Source organism: Oncorhynchus kisutch, linkage group LG15 (assembly GCF_002021735.2).
Source record: "Oncorhynchus kisutch isolate 150728-3 linkage group LG15, Okis_V2, whole genome shotgun sequence".
Lineage (NCBI taxonomy): Eukaryota > Metazoa > Chordata > Actinopteri > Salmoniformes > Salmonidae > Oncorhynchus > Oncorhynchus kisutch.
In genome coordinates, this window is record NC_034188.2 from 37,354,500 (window position 1) to 37,371,809 (window position 17,310).

A 17,310-nucleotide genomic window follows, 5' to 3' on the forward strand; every position below is an offset into this window, starting at 1 on the left:
TGCCTGAGATAAGCTTATGCATTGTGAAAACTGGTTAGTTAAGTAATGAAGTGAAACCAACACATGTACAACAACCTATTATTTCATTTACTTGATGGGTGCATTGACCTAATTCAATATCAATGTGGATGGCAAAATGTCCAGTACAGTAAAATAAAAAAATAAAAAATTATTTGTCACATACACATGGTTAGGAGATGTTAATGCGAGTGTAGCGAAATGCTTGTGCTTCTAGTTCCGACAATGCAGTAATAACCAACAAGTAATCTAGCTAACAATTCCAAAACTACTACCTTATAGACACAAGTGTAAGGGGATAAAGAATATGTACATAAAGATATATGAATGAGTGATGGTACAGAGCGGCATAGGCAAGATACAGTAAATGGTATCGAGTACAGTATATACATATGAGATGAGTATGTAAACAAAGTGGCATAGTTAAAGTGGCTAGTGATACATGTATTACATAAAGATGCAGTAGATGATATAGAGTACAGTATATACATATACATATGAGATGAATAATGTAGGGTATGTAAATATTATATTAGGTAGCATTGTTTAAAGTGGCTAGTGATATATTTTACATCATTAAAGTGGCTGGAGTTGAGTAAGTGTGTTGGCAGCAGCCACTCAATGTTAGTGGTGGCTGTTTAACAGTCTGATGGCCTTGAGATAGAAGCTGTTTTTCAGTCTCTCGGTCCCAGCTTTGATGCACCTGTACTGACCTCGCCTTCTGGATGATAGCGGGGTGAACAGGCAGTGGCTCGGGTGGTTGTTGTCCTTGATGATCTTTATGGCCTTCCTGTGTAGGTGTCCTGGAGGGCAGGTAGTTTGCCCCCGGTGATGTGTTGTGCAGACCTCACTACCCTCTGGAGAGCCTTACGGTTGTGGGCGGAGCAGTTGCCGTACCAGGCGGTGATACAGCCCGACAGGATGCTCTCGATTGTGCATCTGTATAAGTTTGTGAGTGCTTTTGGTGACAAGCAGAATTTCTTCAGCCTCCTGAGGTTGAAGAGGCGCTGCTGCACCTTCTTCACAATGCTGTCTGTGTGGGTGGACCAATTCAGTTTGTCTGTGATGTGTATGCCGAGGAACTTAAAACTTACTACCCTCTCCACTACTGTTCCATCGATGTGGATAGGGGGGTGTTCCCTCTGCTGTTTCCTGAAGTCCACAATCATCTCCTTAGTTTTGTTGACGTTGAGTGTGAGGTTATTTTCCTGACACCACACTCCGAGGGCCCTCACCTCCTCCCTGTAGGCCGTCTTGTCGTTGTTGGTAATCAAGCCTACCACTGTTGTGTCGTCCGCAAACTTGATGATTGAGTTGGAGGCGGGCGTGGCCACGCAGTCGTGGGCGAACAGGGAGTACAGGAGAGGGCTCAGAACGCACCCTTGTGGGGCCCCAGTGTTGAGGATCAGCGGGTTGGATATATTGTTGCCTACCCTCACCACCTGGGGTGGCCCGTCAGGAAGTCCAGTACCCAGTTGCACAGGGCGGGGTCGAGACCCAGGGTCTCGAGCTTGATGACGAGTTTGGAGGGTACTATGGTGTTAAATGCTGAGCTGTAGTCGATGAACAGCATTCTCACATAGGTATTCCTCTTGTCCAGATGGGTTAGGGCAGTGTGCAGTGTGGTTGAGATTGCATCGTCTGTGGACCTATTTGGGCGGTAAGCAAATTGGAGTGGGTCTAGGGTGTCAGGTAGGGTGGAGGTGATATGGTCCTTGACTAGTCTCTCAAAGCACTTCATGATGACGGAAGTGAGTGCTACGGGGCGGTAGTCATTTAGCTCAGTTACCTTAGCTTTCTTGGGAACAGGAACAATGGTGGCCCTCTTGAAGCATGTGGGAACAACAGACTGGGATAGGGATTGATTGAATATGTCCGTAAACACACCAGCCAGCTGGTCTGCACATGCTCTGAGGGCGCGGCTGGGGATGCCGTCTGGGCCTGCACCCTTGCGAGGGTTGACACGTTTAAATGTTTTCCTCACGTCGGCTGCAGTGAAGGAGAGTCCGAATGTTTTGGTTGCGGGCCGTGTCAGTGGCACTGTATTGTCCTCAAAGCGGTCAAAAAAGTTATTTAGTCTGCCTGGGAGAAAGACACCTGGTCCGTGACGGGGCTGGTTTTCTTTTTGTAATCCGTGATTGACTGTAAACCTTGCCACATACCTCTTGTGTCTGAGCAGTTGAATTGAGATTCTACTTTGTCTCTATAAGGACGCTTAGCTTGTTTGATTGCCTTGCGGAGGGAATAGCTACACTGTTTGTATTCTGTCATGTTTCCGGTCACCTTGCCCTGATTTAAAAGCAGTGGTTCGCGCTTTCAGTTTCACGCGAATGCTGCCATCAATCCACGGTTTCTGGTTTGGGAATGTTTTAATCGTTGCTATGGGAACGACGTCTTCAACACACGTTCTAATGAACTCGCTCACCGAATCAGCGTATTCGTCAATGTTGTTTGATGCAATACGAAAAGGTTCCAATCTCATGAACAAACATGTGACTACTCGACAAACTATATACAGTGAGGGAAAAAAGTATTTGATTCCCTGCTGATTTTGTATGTTTGCCCACTGACAAAGAAATTATCAGTCTATAATTTCAATGGTAGGTTTATTTGAACAGTGCGAGACAGAATAACAACAACAAAAATCCAGAAAAACGTATGTCAAAAATGTTATAAATTAATTTGCATTTTAATGAGGGAAATAAGTATTTGACCCCCTCTCATTCAGAAAGATTTCTGGCTCCCAGGTGTCTTTTACACAGGTAACGAGTTACCTCTGCTGCAGAAGATAAGTTCATTAAAGTTACCAGCCTCAGAAATTGCAGGCCACATAAATGCTTCACAGAGTTCAAGTAACAGACACATCTCAACATGAACTGTTCCAAGAAGACTGTGTGAATCAGGCCTTCATGGTGGAATTTCTGCAAAGAAACCACTACTAACCTCTTGGGGCTAGGGGGCAGAATTTTCACTTTCGGATAAATAGCGTGCCCACTTTCAACTTCCTGCTACTATGCCAAGAATATAAGATATACATATAATTTGTATATTTGGATAGAAAACACAGTTTCTAAAACTGTTTGAATCATGTCTGTGAGTATAACAGAACTTATGTAGCAGGCAAAACCCCAAGGACTAACCGTGCAGAATCTTTTTTTTTAGGTCTCTGTCTGTTCAGTGAGTTCTTGTTGGCAAACCATATTTCTTATTGTCCGGTTGTGCTTCATGTGTTGGTGGCAATGTATTTGGATCTAAAAGAGAATGTATTTGCCAGAGACCAAGAGACTGTGTTTTGTATTATAATGGATGTACAAACCAAATGTCGAACCATTTAGTTTCCCAATGTCAATGGTCCTTATGGAGAGACACATTTTACCAATGTGGAGGACACTGCACGAGACTTCTGTTCCTGTTTCATGCCTATCGTGCTAAAGGACATTTTGATCTACATTTCAGTGTGATTCTGGCCCTGTAAACACACAATCCCTCACACACGCTCCTCGTATTGTCTGAGGCAAAGTCGGTCTTGCTGTACATTACCCTCCCTCTGTGCCAAGAGGATTTCGCTCTGTTGTCAGGATGAGAAAAAAAGGCATGAAAACCATTTTCTCGAAGAAAATCTCAATCTCGGGCTACAAGCCCGATCATCTGGCTTTGTAAATAAAGAGAACTACAGAGGGGTGAGAGGAAGAATAAATCTGCGCTTTTTTTCCGCAAGAGCATCTGCTGTCTGTTGCTCAGGTTGCTCACAACTTTGGGAGGAGATGGCATCTGACTCGAAAAAAGCTGAAATTGTAAATCTCATCAATGAGTCGTGACAGACAACATGGAGTGCCGTGCTCTATCAACTGCTAGGTAATGATCATGTAATTTGCCGCTTTTTCTGCTGTCATAATACTGTGCATGAACATTACAAAGGCGACCCTTTGTCATGCAACATCTCTCCCCACGATCCCGTCAAGGAACGGGGATATTGAATAGACATTTTCCTTCTCCCTCCCTCGCTCTCCTCCTCCTCTCTCCCTCTATCACTGTTTAAATCGGTACAACCATCTAACTGCTTTTTTCATGTCTCTTCAAAGATTTTCTCCCCCCCAACCAACTTGAAATATTTCGCTTATTGTTCTTTCAACAGTAGCTTACAAACACAAATAATGAAGTCTCAGCAGGCTGACACAAAGGAGCGAGCGTGCACAGTGGAAGTGATCAAATATGGCCTTGAGCCAAGCGCACCTTTGTAGATGGGCTTTGTGTTGCCATTGATCCTGGGGTGGCTACACCCGAGGAATACATTATTGATGTACTTTTTGTAACTTCTGAAAGGAGCAAGTCACAGGCTTTAATGGGGCCAGATTGGCATCGTGCCATCAACACCGGAAGAGGCAGAGCCAGTACGTGGGTGCCTCAAGAGTTAAAAGCATACTATATGACCAAGGGAACACTGTAGTAGAGGTTGTAATCTTTGACTGTGCAGTAATTGGTGAGATTTCTATTTTACCTTTATTTAACTAGGCAAGTCAGTTAAGAACAAATTCTTATTTTCAATGACAGCCTAGGAACAGTGGGTTAACTACGTGTTCAGGGGCAGAACGACAGTTTGTACCTTGTCAGCTCAGGGATTTGAAATTGCAACCTTCCGTTTACTAGCCCAAAGCTCTAACCACAAGGCTACCCTGCCACCCCAATAATGTACACCTCAACCTAGCCAAGCCTCTGCCATCACTTTGCATATTAATGGCCTGGGCATGCAGTTGGAAGAACTTGTAAATTGTATGCAGTATGATGCACATTATATCACAAGATAATATCTCCACAAACATGTTTCAAGATGTCTGCTCCCTTTGTAATAGAACACAACGCCATGGTCCCTAATTTTTTGCCAAATGTTGCATTCTCCTCATCCAAAACTTGGCAAATCTTTCAAAAAACAGATGGTGGTTGGTGGCTGCGATATTTCCTCATCTACTGTAGCTGTTGAAGATGGCGTAAGGGTTGGCACAGAAAATGGGCTGTGCACAGATTTACTTTTTGGATCACTGTCGCTTAGCATGTGCCGTGAGTGGGTTGAGGTTGAGGGGTGAATCGCATTCTGTATGTGTTGTGGCTTACATACAGACAGAGGCAACCATTATGCATACTATGCAGTAGAATCAAAATGCATTTATTCCTATAGCAGTGCATAAACCTAACATGTCCCTTTTCACTAAATCTACGCTGGATGTCTATTCAATAACATGTAGCATGCAGAAGCATAGAGCTTATAAATTCAACCCCAAGTGCTAATTCAAATAAATGTTTAAGATCAAGTAGGCTTTAACCATACTCACTGCAGAGCACATACACGCGCTGGTTTTTCAGCAGAGGCAATGGCATCCCCTATTGAAATTCTGGGAGAGTTCTCCCTAAGCCTTACAATCACAGACAAGCTCCTGTTGAATAATTGAGCTACATGACACGCCACTGTTCTCATTCAGTATATCCTACTCACTTCCTCTGTCTTCACTGTTTCACTCAAGTCCTCCAGACAGAAGAGATTAAGGGGTGTGTGCTAACTAACCCTGATGGAACTGACAGACCATCGCCCTATAGTGTCCCTCAAGACCACCGATCTGATGCAAAGTCGATTTATAACACACTATAGCTTTGTATCCATACCAAACCGATATCTGGAAATTCACAGGATAGGGTGTGTCCCACAAACACAGAAGAGTATAAATTTACTATGAATATCAAACATCAAATGTACACCCCCCCCACATACACTCAACTCCCTACTCCACCAACCTCCCATCCCCCCCATAGAGCTCATTGTCTGAGCCACTGTGATGTAACCCCCCCATTCTTCCATCAGTATGTATGGGAGCCGGCATGTGAACAGTGGACACAGAGCTGGACAGAAAGGCTCCCCCGCCATCCATTATTCGATCATCTGCAAAGCCCAGGGGCCCGGGAATTTTACAGTAATGCAAGCTCATTGATTTATAATTCACAGCCATGCTGGCAACCAAGGGTCGGAATTACACATGTTGACAACAGCGACGGCACTTGTACATGAGGATGTAAAGGTCATTATCTAGATGCCGCGGCTTTTTTTTACGGCTCCTCTGACAAAGGGGGTGCATTAGTATCTTGTGTGTATGCAATTCCACTAGAGGTAAGGTGCATTCTGGGTCCTCCACAGTGTTCTAAACATGATTGTTTAAACTTTGTCAACATTCAAGAGGTGCCTGTCCATTCAATTGATTGAGCATACTGTTCCATCCCCGTTTAGCACAGTAGTGTGTGTATTTATGTACTTTGACAACATATTTGTTGTACACAAAACCATATACAGTACTGTATATATGTTTTATCTTATTCTCATAAGCCTGTTGGTTGTTTCGGTTGTTCAAGAATAGGGATTGGATATGTCCATCAAGAACCCTGCATCCAAAACCCTGCACCCCCCCAATCACAGATCGACCACACGCATGCACACGCACTCACACACACGCACACGCACACGCACCTACACACACACACACACACACACACACACACACACACACACACACACACACACACACACACACACACACACACACACACACACACACACACACACACACACACACACACACACACACACACACACACAAACAGATCAAGCATTCATCGTGAGACTCTTGACTTGTACCTGACTTGTCACATAACATCCCATAACATCCCCCTATAACCCACCAGTGAACACTGCTACTATGACACAGGATTACTTCCTGCAGACAAGACACCCATCTCTTTGAACGATGCAAAAACCTCTTGAGAGCTACCATTTGACAACAAAACCTCCAGTATCGTTCTGAATAGGCTCAGAGAGTTGTTGAGCTTTTCTCGGTTAAGCGTGTTTCTCGGTACAGGAGTATCACAGTAGCACGGGGGCTAATGATTCCCTCATCCCATTGACAACTAAACTCAGATTAAATGTAAAAATGTACAAATCTGGGAGAGATTAAAACGACAAGTGACTCAGCACTCCCTCTCCATATTCACCCTCAGTTCACACAACAGACTGAAAGTAGAGGGGGGAGAAGATAGTACAACACTTCATATCAAGAAATGTAAGTGAAGGCAAAAATAATGCCTTTAATGTCAATGTCGTGGTAAGGTGAGATGCAAATACTATAGCACTTCATTATTTAAAAAACTGCATGGGAAACTACTTTCACAACATACTGATTTCATAACATACTGTAGTTAAGGGCAAATGTTTATTAATGTAATAAATGTATGATGTCCATATTAGGACAGCCTAAGTCTGACCTGAAGGAAGTGCTCTTCTTTTATCTCTGCACCATAAAAGGAAGGTGTGGTACGTTGTCATAATTGGTGGAGGATCTGTGTATTTGAGGGGGTGGATGGGTGTGTTACATGAATACAAATCATAATCTCTATGGTGAACTAGCGATACAACAACCTGATGCCCACTAGAGCTTTGAGGCAGGATCTTATCGCAACCCTTTAAAGACCCATGGGCTCTCTCTCCTCTTCCCTCTCTCGCAGAAAGAAAGCATGTTCCTCTACAAGGTGCAATTGCCACATGGCAGATGAAACCCTTGAATGGGACTTAACCCAGCAGCATCTCATCAACCAAGATGTAGGGAGACTGGCCACTGATGCTTGGGTGGGAAAGTGACAATCTCAATATAGAGAGTCTTCAAGGCATGCCCATTGTTGAAACTTACAAACATCCGCGATGTGGTCTACTGCTCTGGCAGTGTAGCCCTGAAGGGAGTGAGGATCAGTGACCTACACTAACAAGACTAAATCCAATGCCCTGCTGAGAAACTATTCATACACTGGCAGTCACGGCTAAGAGAATCTGTCTGGTATATAAGATATACTATAGTGTTGCTGACATCCAACCCAATCCAAAGGCGAAAAAAAAAATCCGAAAATTGATCCTCAGTATTTTTCTATCAAATTTTCTTTTCTTTTTTTGTCTTTTCTGATTTGTCCAAGTCCAATAATTGGATAAGTGGCTGAATAGTCATAATCATTAACATTATGTCAATGAAAATTTGAAAACCCTTTCTTGGACTAACACAAAAGGAAATTGGATTCTAGAATCCAATTTACAAATCAAGATTAGACATTTGCTAATACTCAGCCACTCAACTCTAATCCACTGTGCCAACTAAGACAACATCCTTTACCAGGACCACATTGCTTACGAAGACAACAAATGCTGCAAGGAGTTAAATATTCAACGGGCTCCCCACCTTGATACCACACACACAGCACTTTTGTAACCGTCTAAAGAGCACAGCATTCAATACTCTAAATACCAGGCTTCGCTGCTGGAAACCGAGGGCAGAGAGAAAGAGGGGGGTAAGTGGCAAAGTCGCCTTAAGGACACATCAAAGTGGCTGATGAAGGCTAAACACAAAATGGATGGTCCTGCCATTAGACTTGTGCCCATATAAATCTTATAAGGACTAACAATATAGGCTGGTTATTACAGTTTATACATATTACATTACATGTAATTAGTAAATGAGGAAGTGATAGTCCAGCATTAGAAACATGGTACGACTGTAGAAATGGGTTGTTGTGTCCAAGTTGCGAAGTTTGGTGCTAAAATGTATTAACCTTTATATAAAGTTGAAGGTCTCATGACTTTCAATGTTTCCATGTTTGATAGTGCATTCTACAACAAAAAAGCACATTGAATATCATATTTCTTATAAAATTACACATTTGTTGCACCAGTCAGTCACCTAAGTAACTGCTGCAAAAAGCCGTAATAATAACCTTTGATGTTACTCTCAGATACACTCTGTGTTCTGCTTCTGAAAACATAATAGAGCTTAAGGAAATGTGCTGTCAGATGTGGGAAGCTAAAAGGGTAGTTAGATAGCAGTGTTTCGCCAACTTGCTAGCAAGTGAAGACAAGACAATGGATTCTTAATTTTACTTTCACCACAAATGAGAACACAACAAGAAAATCCAAGAATCCACCCCAAAATTATAATTAAAAAAAAAGTAATAACTAGTGATTACAGGCTATTGTGAAATGGTAGGACCTGCTATAGCCAACTAGCTAGCTATGTGACTTTTTCTCCACAACCAAAACATGATGTTCTATTTTTAGCTGATATGGGAATGAATACACAAGCAGCATATCAAACTGGGATAATACATCTGATTATTTCACATGGAGATGTAGGAAGCTAAAACAGCTAGCTTGCTATGTTTGTAGCCAGTGTAAAGCCAGTAATAAGGGTTGTGTCCAGGCACTCCGCAATGTATTGTGCATAAGAACAGCCCTAAGCCATGGTATATTGGCCATATACCACACCCCCTCGTGACTTATTGTTTAAGTATATTACTAGAACTACCCAATGCAGCAACATTCTGTATCACAATTCCAATGGGTCAGACGTTTAAACAGCTTGGAAAATTCTAGAAACTTATGTAATGGCTTTAGAAGCTTCTGATAAGCTAATTGAAACATCAGTATGGTTCATCCTTGGAGCAATTTCCAAACACCTAAAGGTACCACGTTCATCTCTACAAACAATAGTACACAAGTATAAACACCATGAGACCAGGCAGCCATCATACCGCTCAGGAAGGAGACGCATTCTGTCTCCTAGAGATGAACGTACTTTGCTGCGAAAAGTGCAAATCAATCCCAGAACAACAGCAAAGGACCTTGTGAAGATGCTGGAGGAAGCAGGTACAAAAGTATCTATATCCACAGTGAAACGAGTCCTACATCGAAATAACCTGGAAGGCTGCTCAGCAAGGAAGAAGCCACTGCTCCAAAACAGCCGTACAAAAGCCAAACTACGGTTTGCAACTGGACATGGGGACAAACATCGTACATTGTTGGAGAAATGTCCTCTGGTCTGATGAAACAAAAATAGAACTGTTTGGCCATAATGACCGTCATTATGTTTGGAGGAAAAGGGGGGAGGGTTGCAAGCCGAAGAACACCATCCCAACCGTGAAGCACGGGGGTGGCAGCATCATGTCGTGGGGGTGCTTTGCTGCAGGAGGGACTGGTGCACTTCAGAAAATAGATGGCGTCATGAGAAGGAAAATTATGTGGATACATTGAAGCAACATCTCAAGACTTCCAAAGTTGTGGCAAAATGGATTAAGGACAACAAAGTCAAGGTAGTGGAATGGTCATCACAAAGCCCTGACCTCAATCCCATAGAAAATGTGTGGGCAGAACTGAAAAAGCGTGTGGGAGCAAGGAGGCCCACAAACCTGACTCATTTACACCAGCACTGTCAGGAGGAATGGGCCAAAGTTCACCCAACTTATTGTGGGAAGCTTGTGGAAGGCTACCCGAAACGTTTTATCCAAGTTAAACAATTTCAAGGCAATGCTACCAAATACTTATTGAGTGTATGTAAACTTCTGACCCACTGGGAATGTGATGAAAGAAATAAATGCTGAAATAATTCATTCTCTCTACTATTATTCTGGCATTTCACATTCGTAAATTAAAGTGGTGATCTTAACTGACCTAAATCAGGTAATTTTAGGATTAAATGTCAGGATTAAATGTCAGGAATTGTGAAAAACTGAGTTTAAATGTATTTGGCTAAGTACAGGTACTGAGTCAATGTGCAGGTTACGAGGTAGTTCAGGTAATACAGTATGTACATGTGGGTAGGGGTAAAAGTGACTAGGCAATCAGAATATTTAATAAACAGAGTAGCAGCAGTGTATGTGAAGTTTGAATGTGTGTGTATGTGTGAGTGTGTGTGTGTGTGGCATCAACATGCAGGGCAAAACAATTAAGATGAATAAATAATAAAGGGGGTCAATTTAAATTGTCCGGGTGGCAATTTGATTAACTGTTCAGCAGACTTATGGATTTGGAGTAGAAGCTTTCCAGGTGCCATTTGGTAACAAACTTGCGCTAGGTACCAAGTTGTGATGCAGCCAGTCAAGATGCTCTCAATGGTGCAGATGTTGAACTTCTGATGTTGCATGCCAAGTCTTTTCAGTCTCCTGAGGGGGAAGAGGTGTTGTTGTGCGCTCTTCACGATTGTGTTGGTTTGTTTGGCCCATGATAGAAAGAACTTAAAGTTCTCGACCCGCTCCACTACAGCCCCGCCGTTGTGAATGGGGACATGTTCGGCCCCCGTTTCCTGTAGTCCATGATATGCTTGTTTGTTGATGAGGGAGAGGTTGTTGTCCTGGCACCACACTGCCAGGTCTCTGACCTTCTCCTTAAAGGCTGTCTCATCGTTGTCTGTGATCAGGCCTACCCCGGTTGTGTTGTCTGCAAACTTAATGATGGTGCATGCAATCGTGGGTGAACAGGGAGTACAGGAGGGGACTGAGCACACACCCCTGAGGGGCCCCTGTATTGATGTCAGCGTGGCAGATGTGTTGTTGCCTACCCTCACCACCTGATGGCAGCCTGTCAACGCATGCCTTGTGAATGTTAACCTATTTAATGGTTTTACTCACATCGGCTATGAAGAGCTCAATCATTACCTGAGATTACTGTAGGATACCACTGCATTTAGAGTGTTTTACTGTTTAAATTACAGAAAGGTGTTAGTGTGCTGTAAAATAAATGTATGGTATTTTACTGTGTATTCTATGATAAACTACTGCATTCAGTTTATACAGTGTCATACTGTTGATTAATACAGTAAGTTACTGATAAAATTACAACAACAAAAAAAATGACATCCTCTCATTCCCGCTCCCGACACGTTACCCCTCTGACCCGTACTAATGCTTCCTGTTGACAAACTCGGGAGGGATGCAGGGGACTGTGCTAGAGGTGACCCGCAACACTAGTCCCCGGCAGTTCACTCAGAGAGGTCGTGGTCCAAAGTGACACTGTTGACAGGGTCACTCTCAACAGGAGTTGCCCATGATCTGTCCTCAAGCCCCAGCCTCTCCTCGTGTGCTCTTCCCAGAGGGATTTGCACTGCCACCAATGGTCACTCTCTGCCATCCACCACTGGAGCAGGGGCCAGAGGATTCTGCCACGCCATGCCCTTGCTGGCCACGGTGTGCTCAGGACACTGTCCTGGTTTCATGAACTTAATAGAAAACAAGTTTCCTTTTGTTTATGATTTTTGGTGGGTGAACTGTGAAACCATCACTACCTTTGGTAGCACTGCTGCTACAAGCGAACCACATTTTAGAGAACCAGTGGTGCTCCATTTCACAAACCAATGTTTGGCTAACCACTTTGATAGGAGTCAATGAGTATTCATAAATCCATTAGACTTGATCTCCATTCAACACAAGGTCCCCTTGAAAATGTCTTTAAGAAAGCTGGCTGTCTATACGGTACAGATGTGGGACATCTGAACACTGGAATAAACATGTACACTATGTAAAAAGCCAGCATGCGCTTAGTGGCCCAATCTGTGTAAGCATGTGGCTAAGTAAAGCCTGAAATTTATTTATAATTAGCCTGAAATGGATTTATCAGCGGTGCATCTATCAGCCTGTCAGATATTGAATATTCTCCCAAGGGATCCGTTTAACAAGAAACAGTGGAGGAGAAAGCGTATTCAAGCCCAAATCAAATTAATTTCCGAAAAAAAGATGGAAGACGGTCATTCATGTTGGTGCTAGACATGCCAACAAGACACTGCATGTGTCTCTTTTCATAATGACCTGCGTATTTCTGTCACCAAGCCACAGTATGACAATGCCATTCAGGCTCCTCTCTGTACCCGACAAAGGTCATTGTGTCGAAAAACCTGAAACCCAATGTTGACAGCACAGAGAGCATTGATTTTCCTATTCCTTAATGGACTGTCTAAAAATATGCCACTGTGCTCGGGCCACGTATTCCCTTTCACACAGTTCAACCACGCTACTTCTGACAGACAAGTCAACCTCCTATAATGGCAAATGTTTTGCTTCCTTCTACAGTCTGGATAATAACAACTCTGTTATATTACAGTAATGTTCTACAGAGTGCTTTCAGACAGTTGGGCAGGAGGCCTGAAGTATTGACATTTTAGGATGGGGGCATTTAAGAACAGTACAGTTAATAGCCCGGGACAGAAAGAAGATCTTTTAATGTCCACATAAACGCTGAGACGCCTGTGAATCTCCGAAGAATGCATAGAGGATGCTCTGGTATAATTTCCTAGTCTAAATCAACGCATAGAGTTACCTTCTAATGGCTAGCAAACATTGAATATGACTGAATCTCTACAGCGAAAGTGGGCCTTCTTATTCATCATTGAAGGGTCTGACAAGTCCTCTTGATGTATGAGTAGTTTATAGTTACATAGCAACCCAGGTAATATGACTTAAGTGCAATCGTTCCAGTTCCTCTGTGGCTACTCTAACCACGATTGTCCAATCCTTCCAAGCACATCTTACACATGTGCTGTATTAGCTGGAAGTCTTCCTTCCCTGAAGTAATCCCTGGCTTTATTCTCACTGATGCAGAGTGCTTGTTATTAGCCTTCACTGTCGTGCCTGTAAATGTATCCCTCTCACTAGTCACATTTAGTTCTGTAGAACTCTGAAGTGCAACTGTTTTTGCGTGACCCATCTGCACATTCTAATTTAATTGCAGTTTAGTGCAACTGCCACAATGGCATACAACATAGTAGCATAACCCTAAATACTGTATGCTCGTCTGCATCTCGGCTAAAAATCTGGGTAAAAGATCGATAGGAATGTAAATCTTATTCGTTACATTTAGTAATTGCTTGCTTTTCTAAAGTCTAGCAATCTTGTCAGCAGGCATGCCAGCGAAGGTAGTTAGACCAGCTACGCTCCCTTGATTGATAGCCTGAAGTGGCTTGGTAGCTAGTTATGGGGTTGGGAGATTGGGAACCTATCTAGCTGGCTAGCTAAAAGTGGCTAGTATTACAGAGAAACAACAAAACATTGTGTTTTCATTCAAAACAATCCCCCAATTCTTTCAGCAAACAGATTCTGGTTAAATTGTATTAAGTAATATTGGCTATAAACAAGTCTATAAACAAATTCCTGATTAAAATATAAGGCATAATTCAAAATATTTCATCTATGTGATTCCAAAACGCAGAAACTATAGAAAATGATTTATTATAGTTGGAAGCACTTATGTCATATTTCAGCTGCTTAGTGATGAACATTTATACTGATTCAAACCGTACCTGTATGTAATAAATCAAAAGCACAGGATTTTTTTTACATCAAAGTTGTTTTCTTCTCTCATTTCTACCACTTGTTAATGTGTCGTCTACGATTCTGATTATTAACTGGAAAAAAATGATAACTCCCTCTATGCTCCATCAATACTGTATGATTCAGTGGATGCATTATTCTACTGAAATGGGAGACCAAGTCTTTGACTCCTTTGCCAGCATCAGACAGAAAAAAAACAGACCGCACCTTTTCCCTTTACAGGAGTTGGAGACACACACGCAAACAAGCATATGCACACGAACATAAACACACACAAGCATACACACACACACACACACTCAGATGCAAACATACCTGGACTAAATCATTTAGCAGATTCAAAAAGCCGTGAAAGCAAAATCGCCATTGCTTATTGACAGTGAAAAGCAGTACAAGGTTTAATGAGATCCAATTCAGATCTTCCTTTACCCGTGTAACCCCGGATCGTAGTCTGTGCGTCAGTGCTGACATGGTTAACACTCAATAAAACATCAAAGCGGATGAAGCGCACAGCTCTGGACACACATACACCCACACACTCAACACCCACACACACACACGCACACATAAAAACACACGTCTGCCATACTGCTCATTAGATTACACCTATACCTGGACTGTGCAAACAAAAAGATGAATAGCCAACAGTCTCTTTCACGAGGTAACATGTGAAAACACACGTTAATTTCAATACCAGAGCTTTGTCACATTGATGGGCAAAATCCTATATTATATTTGATTGAACCTTTATTTAACTAGGCAAGTCAGTTAAGAACACGTTGTTATTTACAATATTGATTGACCAGCATTATATTACAGATAAGAAATAGCCAGTCCTATTGGTGGACATTTAGCAACTGTACCTCAGCAACTGTCTTCAACTTCCATCCACCCTCTTCTGCCTGGTACACCCCCTCTAGACCCCTGTTGGTGTCTCTAGAGGCAAAAGCATTTAGTGGTCACTGGTTTGCATGCTACACGAGGTAGCGTCATAATAATTCTCCCCAGCAGGGGCAGGCTTTGACAGGTACAGGCTATTTATTATTCAATTATTTTCAATATTTCAGGGCAGACAGGATGTGCATGCAATCATAAATATTTCAGCCTGTTCCTACAAAAGATATATCGATAGGGAGGTGCTGTAGATTCCCTCTAACAATGCTGCATTATATTTATAGCCCCCTCTTTTATATCCCTCAATCATCCTATGAATCAGTTTCTTCTAATTTACATTCAACAAGGACCTTGAGGAGAGAAAACACATGCTTATCTACGCGTTTCATCACACTTTCAGCTTAGCAGGAACAAAGATGGCCATGACCGTAGGACAGAAACGATGCATTGCATTACAATATTTTCCTTGAAAAACTCGCAAGGAACTGATGGCAGAAGTATGATGCGGGGCATTTAAGACATTCGGGCAGCATTCGAAAACAACGAAAACAATCTGTTTGCTGTCTGCTACGATTAAAGGGGAAAACAACCCTTCATATGCAGAGTGGCTGTGGCTTTGCAGCTGTGACTCGGTGGTGGGTGGTGGGTGGTTAAAATACAAAAGTAATCCCATGGCCCATAGATATGGCCCTTACAAAGACGAAGGCAAACACCAGTGGTAATTATGACCTTCCACCCAGGCTTCCTGCTGGAAGCCACGATGCAGAGACCGAGTCCCCAAAGATAAATTGCTTTCCACACTGGCATCATATCAATCATGCATAGAGATAAGGTAAGAGGAAGAGAAATCACAGAAACTTTTCAATAAACAGCCTGGTGATGACTCAAACGCACCTACCTCTCCGTCTGATTCTTCTCCCTTTTTTTCTTCTGCTGCTGAGTATTGCAGTAACCTAACACAGGAGGAGTACAGTAGCTGGCTGGCTGATACACCGGGAGAGTTGAAGATAGGTCCTTACCTTGAAATGCCATCCAGGATCCAATAGTCCACAAGATTAGCTGACTGAAGCTGAGAGCTCCAAAAAAGAAAAGGATGCTTCTCAAGTTCACCTGGAACAGGAGCCCTTGAATTCAAAATACCGCTAAGCGGTTTTTTTCTTCTTTTTTTCCTCTCTAAATGATATCTTTCACTGCTGTGTTTTCCTACTTCCTTTATTTCCCTGGTTGTGCTGTATCTTTTCTGTTGCGTCCCTTGGTATTCCACCTTATTAAACCCAAACGCTGATTGGATCTTCTCCTCTTTTGTTACAGACAGGCAGGCAGCGATTAATTGCGAGATCCACAGAGGGAGAACACTCCTCGTGCGCACTGGCTTCCCTGAAAATGACTAGAGGTAGTCTGTGCTCTCCACACCTCGAAGATGGGAGCTGTCCTCTGTTCAGCCCAGCATTGGGGGGAGGGGTCCCCCAGACTACAAACTTTCAGACACCTCTCACCACCCAATAGGAGGTAGAAGTGGATAGCGAACTCTATTTGTATAATATTCTCTATTTTTCCCCTTCTAATTTGCCTTGTTTTGTTGCTCTCCCCTGTAGAACGCTGTCTGCTGAGAAGTGGAAGAATGAACGCTGCTCTCTCTCTCTTTCTCTCTCTCTCTCTCTCTCTCTCTCTCTCTCTCACACACACACACACTCCCCTCCCTGCAACTCCCACCCCCTTGTTTTCGCTCCCTTCCTCTCTCTCTCTCTCTCTCTCTCTCTTTGCTCTCTCTCCCATGTCTGACAATTACCTCTTTGGCATTCACAGTCATGTCAGATAGAAAAGGTTCGCCGCCTGCACTTCTTAGGATCCCTTAGGGATACAAATAATGGTCTGATAAATATGGGAAGCTAAATAGAGAGTGAGTAAAGAAACAACATGAACATTAATGAAGGAACGAGAAACGAGAAAGTGACTCTGACTAACCTTTTTTCCCCCCCATTATTACTGACTCCATGGAGCTTTGGTCTTTTTCATCTCTCATTTGCAAATGCCTTGTAGTGGATCAGGTCAGGAGTTGATGTTGGCCAACTGTCAAGAGAGATTGAAGAGGGAGACGAAAATAGCAGGCAAGGACAATCCACGAGATTTAGCAAAGCGTGGATTTTTTTTACAATTAGCAGCCTAAACAAATTGCCAGCAATTCCCTTATCACTCAGTGCACATACACACAGAATATTACCCTGGACGCGG

At 42.8% G+C, this 17,310-nt stretch overlaps 1 protein-coding gene across 1 annotated transcript in view; it reads right to left on the minus strand.

Moving 5' to 3' along the window:
* The window catches only part of LOC109905272 (leucine-rich repeat and immunoglobulin-like domain-containing nogo receptor-interacting protein 2), a 381,644-nt gene extending 364,920 nt beyond the window's left edge, over positions 1-16,724 (minus strand). Inside the window, exon 1 of the mRNA XM_031790222.1 lies at positions 16,098-16,724. The gene's annotated coding sequence lies outside the window, so the exon portion shown is untranslated. The remainder of the gene's footprint in view (positions 1-16,097) is intronic.
* Between the last annotated feature and the right edge of the window lie 586 nt (positions 16,725-17,310).